Here is a 10,989-nt window from a genome sequence, read left to right as displayed (position 1 = left end):
CCCCAGCCACTCTCCCCGTGCCCTGTTCTCAACCGCCTCAGTGACCAAGCCTCGCCTCCCCGTGCCCTGTTCTCAACCCCTCTCACAGTGATCACGCCCCCTCCCCCCCTGCCCTGTTGCCGCCCCCTCTCAGGGACCACGCCCTCCCTCCCCCCCCTGCCGTGGTCCCGGCCCCGCTCTCAGTGACCACGCCCCCCGTGCCCTGTTCTCAACCCCTCTGCCAGACAGTGACCACGCCTTGCCCCCCCCCCTCAGTGACCACGCCCCCCTTGCCCTGGTCCCGGCCAACTCCCAGTGACCGCTCCCCGTGTCCTGGTCCCGGCCCCCCTCTCAGTGACCACGCCCCCCGTGCCCTGGTCCCAGACCCCCCTCTCAGTGACCACACCCCCGAGCCCTGTTCTCAACCCCTTTTACAGACAGTGACCACGCCCTGGTCCCCCCCCCCTCTCAGTGACCACGCCCCCCGTGCCTTGGTCCCGGCCCCCCTCTCTGTGACCACGCCCCCTGTGCCCTGGTCCCGGACGCCCTCTCACAGACAGTGACCACGCCCCCCATACCCTGTCTCCAGCCCTCCTCTCAGTGACTGCGCCCCGTGCCCTGTTCTCAACCCCTCTCACAGTGAGCACGCCCCCCCCCCCGTGCCCTGTTCCCGACCCCCCTCTCAGTGAGCACGCCCCGTGTCCGGCCCCCTCTCAGTGAGCACGCCCCCGTGACCGGCCCCGTCTCAGTGACCACGCCCCCTGCACTGGTGCCAGTGTGCTGCAGTGAGGCCTGTCTGCAGCTGCCTGAGGGAGAGAAGGTGCAGAGGACGGTGCGGATTGCAGCGGCCAAGGCACGTCCACCCCGGAGATCTGTCCCTGCAAAGTGAAAGGTAGGTTTACCCAGCAGTCACTGCGGTGTCCCCCCTCTGCACCCCACCAAGTGCCGCCCGGGGCCGCAGACCCTTCTAGAAGCAGCAACACTGCCCTACTCGCTTTTTAAAATAATAATATATGTGCTCACTAAGGCGGCTGTTTGGTCACTAACAAGTAACCTCCGGTTATATGCATGATGGGTCACTGAAATGATTTACAACTCTCTAAACACGTTTGAGCCTCGACAACAGACCTTTTGTAGGAGAGCTGACACTTACCAGCAAGTACCGGGTTAAACATGAAGGAAAGAAACCAGAACAAACCTGAACAGCACAAATACAACTTTTCCGTGCTTGTTTGCAGCTGCGCCCGCGGCCATGTGAACAGCTGCCCTTCCTGCTGCACCGGAACTTGTATTTTTAAATCCAACTATACTTCAGTTCCAACCTCAGTGTGCTCAGGACATTCAGAGATGAGCGTCACATTTCGGGCAGGATTGCCACATAATGTCATGGCTCCGGTCCGTCCATTCAACAAATCATTGCATTCTGGGAGTTGTGGTTATGTTTTATCATTTAGAGTAATGCATTTTAAATCCTTGTTCTGCCGTCAGTGAGCGTGGTGTCGTGATCTGGACACCAGATGTGAACATGCACTGGGATAAGTGGGGGGCCTGTGTGGGGCAGGGGTGGTGCGAGATCAGGGAACTGCCCTCGCCTCCTTGCCTAGCTCACCATTCCTTTCGCCCAGCATGGTAGGTTTAGTTAGTGACACTTTCCATTCTGGATGGTTCTGCTTTTCACACAGAAGCTGTATTTTTATTTTATTTGCAACACAAAAAGATGATGGACGGAATTTTGATCCTTTTCATCAGACATGTTACCTTTAAATTGCCTAAGAGCATCTATTTGTTTATTTGATGCGGGAGAATGCTGCATGCCAAAGTGTGGAGGCCTGAAAGTCCCAGCACACTGCTAGCTCAGAGCTCAAATGAACTTCATATGTTACATGGGTGACGTGGGACCACATGACAAAAAGGCTGCCCCATTCTTGTGAGTCACTCTCCTTTTTGACTGGCAGTTTTATGGTTGGTGTGAAAAGTCAGCGAGAGAGTGGGAGGAAAGACCGGAAGTAAGGAGAGTGCGGTGAGAAAAATGGGGGAGCATGTTCTGTATAATTATTTATTTTCTGGAATTGGTACATACTTAATCATAACCAGCAGATTTCAACAGCACATTTTTTTGGAGCTCACACAGATCAAAAGTTACTATACACTTGTTGCTGCACAGTGGAAGGCCCTTGGCAAAGATTGTCTGGTCACCCTTCTGTTGCTTATTTCTGTATTTGGGTATCGAAGTGGTACTAATGAGGTGAAACCTTTGCCCAGATAGTGTTAATGTGAAAAAATTCCCAAATAATTTGGCAATACTAACACAACATGTGCTGCAGTATGCCACATAATTTGCCTTTTCTTGCCATATAATTCAGACAATCCTGCCTCATTATTTGGTCTTCCTTTTCCAGATAATTCCAGTGGTCCTAGGTAAGACTAAGGGGGTCATTATGATGACCCGCCAGTCATCCTAGCGGTACTGCCCGCCATAAGGGCTGGGGCCCTGGGGGTGGTATTAGGATGTGCCCGCCACAGTGGCAGGCAAATCCTGCATGTTAAGCATTGTGGCGGGCGGTGCTCTCAGCACCGCCCGCAACAATGCTGAAAAAGCACGTTCACATTTGCATTTACAAAGCGGTAGGCACCGCGCGGTGCCTGCCGCTTTGTAAATGCAAATGAAGTGTGCACCCCCCCTACTCTCCTTCATTCTGGGGGCCCGCACGGGCCCCCAGAGTGAAGTCCGCCTACCTTTTTGTGGCGGCATCGCCGCCACGGAAAGGCATTGCCAAAAGCATATCATAATATGGCTGGCGGTGTCTGATAGACACCGCCACCATATTATTCCTTTTCCGCCTCGGCCGCAAGGCAACTGGGGCGGAAAAGCGGGGGACGGGCTTTCCGTCCGCCGAGGTCACCCGCCATACTAGTATGGCGGGGGGGAAAAGGAGAGTGGATGGCGGGCGGATTGCCCCCGCCAGGCTGGCGGTGGCCCCCGCCAGCCGCCCGCCATCATAATGGGCCCCTTAGTGTTTATGTGCTCCATGCAAGAGCCAGATTTAGGGTTTAACAGAAACTAAGAATTTATAATAGTGAAAAGTGAAGTTTGAAAACTGAACATCTTGTAAAATCTGTGTAACTCGAGGGATAGCTGTGCTGTGTGAGGCCTGAGCCTGCAGTGTTTGTGAAATCTAAAATCTATATCTGCCTCTTGAAAGCGGACTCTGGAAAGATCTGTGTAACTCGAGGGATAGCTGTGCTGTGTGAGGCCTGAGCCTGCAGTGTTTGTGAAATCTAAAATCTATATCTGCCTCTTGAAAGCGGACTCTGGAAAGATCTGTGTAACTCGAGGGATAGTTCTGCTGTGCGAGGCCTGAGCCTGCAGTGTTTGTGAAATCTAAAATCTATATCTGCCTCTTGAAAGCGGACTCTTGTAAGATCTGTGTAACTCGAGGGATAGCTCTGCTGTGTGAGGCCTGAGCCTGCAGTGTTTGTGAAATCTAAAATATATATCTGCCTCTTGAAAACTGACTCTTGTAAGGTCTGTGTAACTTGAGGGATAGCTCTGCTGCAGGAGATTGGAGCCTGTAGCATAGCTGTGGTGTGAGATCAATGAGCCTGTAAGGGATAGTTCTGCTGCCTAAATTCAGTGCCTCGTGTTCTGTTAGGATGGCAACAAGCCCCTTAAAATCCCCTGTTTGCCTATTTCTTCTGCTGTTTGTGTGGGCAACAGGCAGTGGGGTCTTGGTTCCGGTTAGAACACGTTATCAAAAATATAAAATTCTGCACAAATCACTTCATCTCCCTATGCCTAAAATTACAAATATCTGTAACTTTAAGAGCTGCTCTTGTATTTCCGAATTCACCACAGGATAGAAATAAAATATTTGGTGTTGATGTTTCTGTTTTCATTTCTTGGTACATAAGCCCTCCTTAGCAATGGTAGCTTTCATGGGTTGGGGTAGTACTGCAGACTCCTGTAGGCTACAGGTTAGAATCTCCAAGGCGCCTGCTCAGCCTTTTATTCCTTCAAGTTTAATCAAACCAATAGTAGAAAGACAGTTTAATAAAACCAACACCAGTACATGTGATGACAGTGTGCCCAGCCGTACCCTGCTGCCTTTTGGCTAGCTTCACGCTATAGAAATACCATGTACATACATACAGTCTGCAACCAACGTGACTTAAAACGTGTTCTTTGGTGACGCAGAACTATTGTGACAAATAATATTCTCAACTTTTAATCCACTGTATAGGTTATTCAACGGAATGCAGTTTTGCGTCTGAATTTAGAAATAGCATTACAGTGTGAACGTATAGCTGTGAGTTAAAGCGCCTCGGATGCTTTTTTCAGGGTGGAGATTGGATGTCTGACTCATCTGGTTCACTCCCTGTACGTAAGTGTTCATGTAAGTTGCAACTAAACTGAGTGTGTAGAGATTTACTGGCATTACGTTTGTCCCAGCATAGCGCCATAAAGCCTCCAACATGACTCAGTGAGTTATACGCTCGCTGCTGAGCAAAGCAGTGGTCTGTAAGTCACAAGTCTGATTCCTGGCTAGTCAATTCCGCCTTCCTTCCTTCTGAAGCCAGTAGATGGGGTACCGTTATATATGGTAATAGGAACGCCTATACATTTGCAGTACTTGAAAACAACAGAAGAGCAGTGTGAAGCACGATATAAAAGACACAATATATGGAATAAAGTACACCTGCTGTATATTATAATGTTATTGTAAGCCTCCAAGGACTTCTGTGACCGTTTGTAGGAACAAGGTTGAAAGCTGAATTCCTTTTTAAAGGAGCTCTGAGGTGACTCGCAGTATCCTTTAAGAGTACAGCAGAGGAAATGTATTCATAATAAAACATGGTCACACGTTGCCTTCTCACAAACCTCTTAAATCCTTGGTACCTGCTCTTCCACACGCCAGAGGTACTACGGTTACAGATATGAAGAACCAAGGTGGAATCTGTAGTGCGACATCAAACACGCCAAAAAGCATCAAGTCATTTGTTACAAAAATGGTTTCGGAATCAGTTTCATGAAAGACATAGAAAAACTTCAGCAGTTAAAATTGTAGAAATGTAGAGGAATTCTGTCTTTCCTGTAATGACCTATTGTGGCAGAAAATATCATGTTGCCATAAGTATCTCCTCTCTGCTGATCACTGTTCATTTTAGTAAAACAGAAGGACCAGCCAGTTCTCATTCTCATAGTTTAAACTGAAGCTGCGGTGATGCTCGGTGATCTGCCTTTCATCCTGGCTGTGACATGAGACAATATGACGTTGCAAACGCAACTGAATAACTTATTACAGTTGAATAGCTACGACATTTTCTTATTATGGGTGACTAGACCATAATATTGAAAATAGATTCAAGCTTTTAGACCGGGATTTGAGGCTTATTGTTAAGAGCCATTTCAGAGTGTGGTGCGTGATCTTACATCTGTTCCGGTGGGGAAACATCACTTACAACGCAACTTTTACAACGCAGGGCCTTTACGACACAACTTTTACAAAGCAAACCATTACAACGCATTGCTCTGGGGGGCGCTCTAGGATAGGGAATAGGTTTAATGTACTATCCAGCACCTTCTCTACTATCCACGGGGACTGGAGTTGGAATAGTAAATTAAACTATTCACTACCCAGCGCCCCAAAGCACTATGCGTTGTAAAAGCATGCGATGTAAAAGCATGCGATGTAAAAGCATGCGTTGTAATGTCGTACATCCGTTCTGGTGACCATGTTTCTCTTCTCAGCCTCCTGGCCCTTGGAGTGACTCCAGCTGATGGGGACGTGTGGCCTGTTATACCCTCACTTCGGCTTCTCTCGGCAGCACGGGCCCAAGCAGCTCTGCTGTCCAGTTTTAAACCCTGTAAGCTTTTTCTGGGTTGGCTGCTAGAATATGGAACATCACTGAAGAGTTCAGAATGTGCTGCCATACCACTCTTTCAACAAGCATTTGCAATGCAATAGGTCTCTCATTTGCAAGAGTTTAAGCTATTGGCATTGTAAAGTACAATGCCTTTTATCTGTTTTGATAATTAACACATAAACAAAATCACTGCCCTTTACAATGCCAATAGCTCAAACTCTTGTAAAGGCGCGACCCATTTCAAAGAAGCGGCCGCCACTATCCCTGGCTGCTTGGAAAGTGAACACGATCATGGCGCGCTGAAGGTTGCAGGAAAGTATGTTGTGCCTGCAGCAGGATAAACTCATTAAAGAAAATTGTGCTTACGGCATAAATAAGACGTACTGTCTATCAACCGAAGTAACAGGGCCAGCCCGAACAAGAGGTTACAAATTAAGACCAGACGGTGCTAAAGGACTAACCAGCCTATCAAGGAATCAGAAGCCAGCATTTACAAAGGGCAATGACACAAACCAATGAGAAATATGGGCGGAGAGTGGGCGGGGCTTCAAGTCCATACTCTAATTCAGCATGTCTCGCAGAGCAGCGCATGCGCTGCCCAGGCTCGACCTAAAACGGGATGAAACTATTGCTTACAAAACACATCAAATGCTGTGGCAAAAATCAATCCTGTGGTAGGTGCTTGCATTCGTGGCTTTTAAAACAAACTAAACTGTGCTGGTAAAATCACTAAAAGTGTATCAGACCAGATCTCAGGCCCAGCAGATGCCTCTGCGCTCCTCAGAGAGGGAAGACCATGAACTGTCATCTGAGGATATTGTAATTTTGGATGTCTGGAGGGATGAGCCAATGAGGTCGTATTACCTTCAATGGGATCTTCCATAAAGTGCAAACTGCACATAGAGAATCAATGGAGTTAGTCAATACTATGCAGCAAAAGGTTATTTAAGGAGAGAGAAACTGCCCCAGTTTAAATCAGTGGCCTGCTAGTGCTCAAACCCACCAAGACAATTAAGACACATCTTGTTCAACAATTAAAAGTGCCGCAGCTTCGAGGCGGGCGAACAGGGAGAGCCCGAGCCGAGCCATGGGTCTGGCTCGGGTCTACGAGCCCTGAAGATCGCGTAAAAATATGATGGTCTCTTTAAAAAAAGTGGCTTTCTTTAAAATGTGAAGGCTTTGATAATACCGCACGTCACAGCGCTGCACTGATAAGTACTTGTTAAAAGTGAGAGTTTTTTACAACTGGCAGCTCACATATTTGGAAGTGTTTTCATACACAAAAATGAAAAAAAACGAGTTTTAGTGAAATAAGATATTTGCCTAAGATCACACAATGTAAGTGGGGAAGCCTCGATTTATACAATACATTTATTTGTGTGGTTACTCAAAACCATTACAATAAAACAAAGTAGAAAAAGAACGCTCCATTTTTAAAAAGTGGAACAATTTAAAACAATAAACATTGTGAATATAATCTAAGGGTCTAAAATTCAATGAACCTTCAGTCCCCGAAGCCAACAGTTGTGCATGCTCCCGTTCAGCGAAGCAGTGTAGTTCACGATGACATTTGACCTCGGCGCAGGTGCTTGCCTGACTACTTAGCAGGGAGAGTCCATCAGCTTCATGCGAGTCTGTCGTACACATTTACCAAACGTAGCCATATGCTTTACTGTGTCCGGTGTGTACAGTTGACGGACTGCCTCCTTTGCATAAGATAGTGTTTCTGATTTCATTTTGTACAAATCAGCACTAAATAGACAACTATGTGTCTTTCCTTATGTCAAGGCTTTGTTTTGAACTCTCTGTGCATTTTTCTGGTGTTTCTTAAATATAATGCGAACTAGACCCGAAGGCATTGAAACACTTTATTTAGATAAGCACTAGGTACATTTCACAGGGTCAAGTGCAGTGTTTGTGGGCATGGCGACATCGAGTGATTTGCCCAGAATCACAGTATGATTTTGAGCCCACCCTGAGACTTGAACCTGGTTCCACAGTCAACCAGTCTGACCGTAACGCCACATCTTGTGGCTAGGGAGCCAGCCAGGCAGGAACCACGTGAAGGCTCGGCTTGTTGTGGGCCCAAGGTTCCAACAGGACCTCGAGCCGAGCCAGAGCCAGGCTTCAAGCTCAAGCTTCCGGTGGCTCGCCAACCTCTTCCGCAGATACTTAGCAAAGTTTTTTTTGGGGGGGGGGGGGGGGGGGGGGGGGGTTTGCCAGGAGCCTCTATCTCACACAGACATTACTGAACGTTACAAAATGTGTAGCTAAAATGGACCCAAATGTGAACGGGTCACGTTTGAGTTGCTGGTCGCAGTATTGTGTGGTAAAGGTGGTGGGAAGACCCACACATGCGGTGTTAGTATGTGATAGTGAAGTGGGGGTGCAACATAAAATACAAATAATTTACTTTTTCGTGCTGCATAGTTAGTCAAGCCGATCTTGTAGTTTGATCCGTGGTGTCTGCAAGGCGGTGTCCTGCCGCTCCCCAGCATGACCCCTCCACTCTACCCCCAGCGGTGTCCGTCCCTCCCTCCCCCGGCGGTGTCCTTCTGTCCCTCCCTCCCCCGGCGGTGTCTGTCCCTCCCTCCCCAGGAGTGTCTGTCCCTCCCTCCCCGGCGGTGTCTGTCCCTCCCTCCCCCGGCGGTGTCCTGCCGCTACCCAGCCTGACCCTACCCCCGGCGGTGTCTGTCGCTCCCTCCGGCGGTATCTGTCCCTCCCTCCCCGGCGGTGTCCTTCTGTCCCTCCCTCCCCTTGCGCCCGCCCCCTCGAACTAAGGCCAGTGTACGCACCGGGACCGGGCGCGCCTGTTCCGGGCCAGGAATGTGCGCCCGGAGGGGCGGGTGTGTCCTACCGGGAAGGAGAGAGGAGGCGAGGACCTCCCTCTGCACGGGGGTGGGGGAAGCGGAGCAGAGCAGGGAGGGGGTCCGGGGGCTCCTGCTCCAGGGCACACGGGCAGCACCTCCTGCGTCACGAGAGAGGATTCTGCCTGGCACGGCCGAGTCTACCTCTCATCTTTACCAAGTCGGTAAATTGGGTGCCATTAAATTGGATAACAATAACAAGCTTTCTTTACAGTGCTTAGGAACGGCAGGACGGGACTTCCGAACGCTATATAAAAACATATTATTGCTTCTTTATATGTATCAATACCTAACCCAGGAACTCTTTGAGCATAAGGGGAGGGCCGTTGTCAGGATAGTAGGAATGGATTTTGTGCTGTTAAGGCGTGTAAAGCAGTCATCCCACAGACGAACCCCTTATACATCTGATATATAGTGCATTGTAAAGCAGAGGGGTATACAACAGCCCCTATACTGGCCTCCTAGGGCTCCTTCCTTGCAGAATCCACAGACACCTCGAGTATGGCAAGCTGCACTCACTTTGGCAACATAGTACACACTCTGTAAATTGGCAAGTTCCAGAACATTGTTACTTTCCTGTTTGCATACAAAGTAATGCATGTATGCATTGTTAAACATGTTTCTTCTTTTACTTCGTGTATAACCTGAAACGGGAATATATTGTAAGTTGTAGCCAATTCTCGTGTTCCCTAAGGTTGACGTAGCTTTGTTTTCTTTTCCTGGTGAAGTCTTTTTTCTTAGTGTCCAGCTCCTTAAAGTTAGTCTTTCTTCCACCCACAACCTTCCATCTAATGTAAGTATGAGACTTCCCTTTCACTCCTCTTAATTACAGGCTCAAGCGCAGCAACATGTGACAGGATAAAAGCACCACTCTTGTTGTAATGCACAACACTAAAACAGTTCGACAGAGGACACTACAAACCCATACCCTTCCAAGCAAACACAGCCTTGGGAGTGGCATGCCACTCTTTCGCCAAAAGTGCTTTAGCACCTTTTCCCGGGCATGCAGCGCTATAAAAAGTACAACAGAAAATAAAAAATAAACTGTGTGTGGTGCGTATAGTACAAAAGAGAAGGCCACTCATTTTCTGCTGCTCCACTTTTTAGGCCTCGCCTAGGCAGCGCTTGCACTGTTTCATCAAGACATGCTGTGTTCAAGATATGGGCTTGAAGCCCCTCCCATCTTTTCGAAGCCTCTCTCATCTTTTTCGAAGCCTCTCTCATCTTTTCTACTGGCTCCTCTTACTGCCCTTGGGCTTTTCTTGGTGAAATACCTTACTAGACCCTCCTATTCAAATTTTGTAACCTCCCATACGGACTGGCCCTGTTTTAACACTGCATGTTATTGAAACCCTTGTAAGCACTATTACTTTATTTAGCTGTATGCTTTTTGTGTTTTTACTTGCCTTGCCTCAAAAGCAGACCTCTCCCACCTCCAACACAGCATTTATTTATTAACGGCGCCCGTATGCTTTTTTTTTTTCTTGGCTTGCCTGCAAAGCACGCCCCACCCAACTCCGAAACAGCATAGAGCAACACTCTCCAGGCACATTTAATTACTTATTTATTAAGGGTGCCATTAAGGATTTTTTTCTTGCTTTGCCTCAAAAGCATACCCCTCCCACCTCCGACACAGCATGACCCCGTACAGCGCCGCTTCACTTTGGACTCGTCTGCTTGCAGTGTTTTGTGGAATTTCCTCCAAAGCAGACCCCTTCCACCTCCTGACACAGCATGGCTGCGCACCTTCATTTATTTATTAACAGCCAGCTTTTTCTTTACATTGACATGTAAATAGGTTTACCTGTTACGTTACTGCACTGCAAAAAAAAAAACGTTAAACACATCAACATTTACAATGCCATTAGCTCGAACTTTCACAAAAGTGAGACCTATTGCATTGCAAATGCTTGTTCTTATTGCTGGCGGGAGAGCAGGACAGGAGGCATCTACACCCTCTGCGTTGCACGCTTACCATCTGAGATGCCTCCCAATGCACCCTCCTGCCAGCAGCTGAACAAAACTCGATAATATGGCCAGCGCTGGCCACACCATATTGCCTTAAGAAGAAAAGAAAAAAAAATCCGCCATGCTGAACCGCAGTCTCAATAGATGATGCCACTATCGACTTCCCAAGATCCACAAAACAGCTTTTCCACCACCAGCAAACCAATAATACCAAGGTTCCAATGCTCCAGAATCAGGGAATGTGTTGACCACCACCTCAACCCCCGATGATGAGTTTGCCGTTTTACATAAAATTTACTTCTCACATTGT

At 48.1% G+C, this 10,989-nt stretch overlaps 1 protein-coding gene across 1 annotated transcript in view; it reads left to right on the top strand.

Moving 5' to 3' along the window:
* Positions 1 to 741: 741 nt before the first annotated feature.
* Positions 742 to 10,989, top strand: part of LOC147706810 (calpain-1 catalytic subunit-like) — a 581,687-nt gene continuing 571,439 nt past the window's right edge. Inside the window, exon 1 of the mRNA XM_086925938.1 lies at positions 742 to 871. The gene's annotated coding sequence lies outside the window, so the exon portion shown is untranslated. The remainder of the gene's footprint in view (positions 872 to 10,989) is intronic.

This window comes from Lissotriton vulgaris, chromosome 6 (genome assembly GCF_964263255.1).
Source record: "Lissotriton vulgaris chromosome 6, aLisVul1.2, whole genome shotgun sequence".
NCBI lineage: Eukaryota > Metazoa > Chordata > Amphibia > Caudata > Salamandridae > Lissotriton > Lissotriton vulgaris.
Note: the sequence above shows the minus strand (reverse complement) of the source record. Positions and strands in the feature narration are given on the sequence as shown.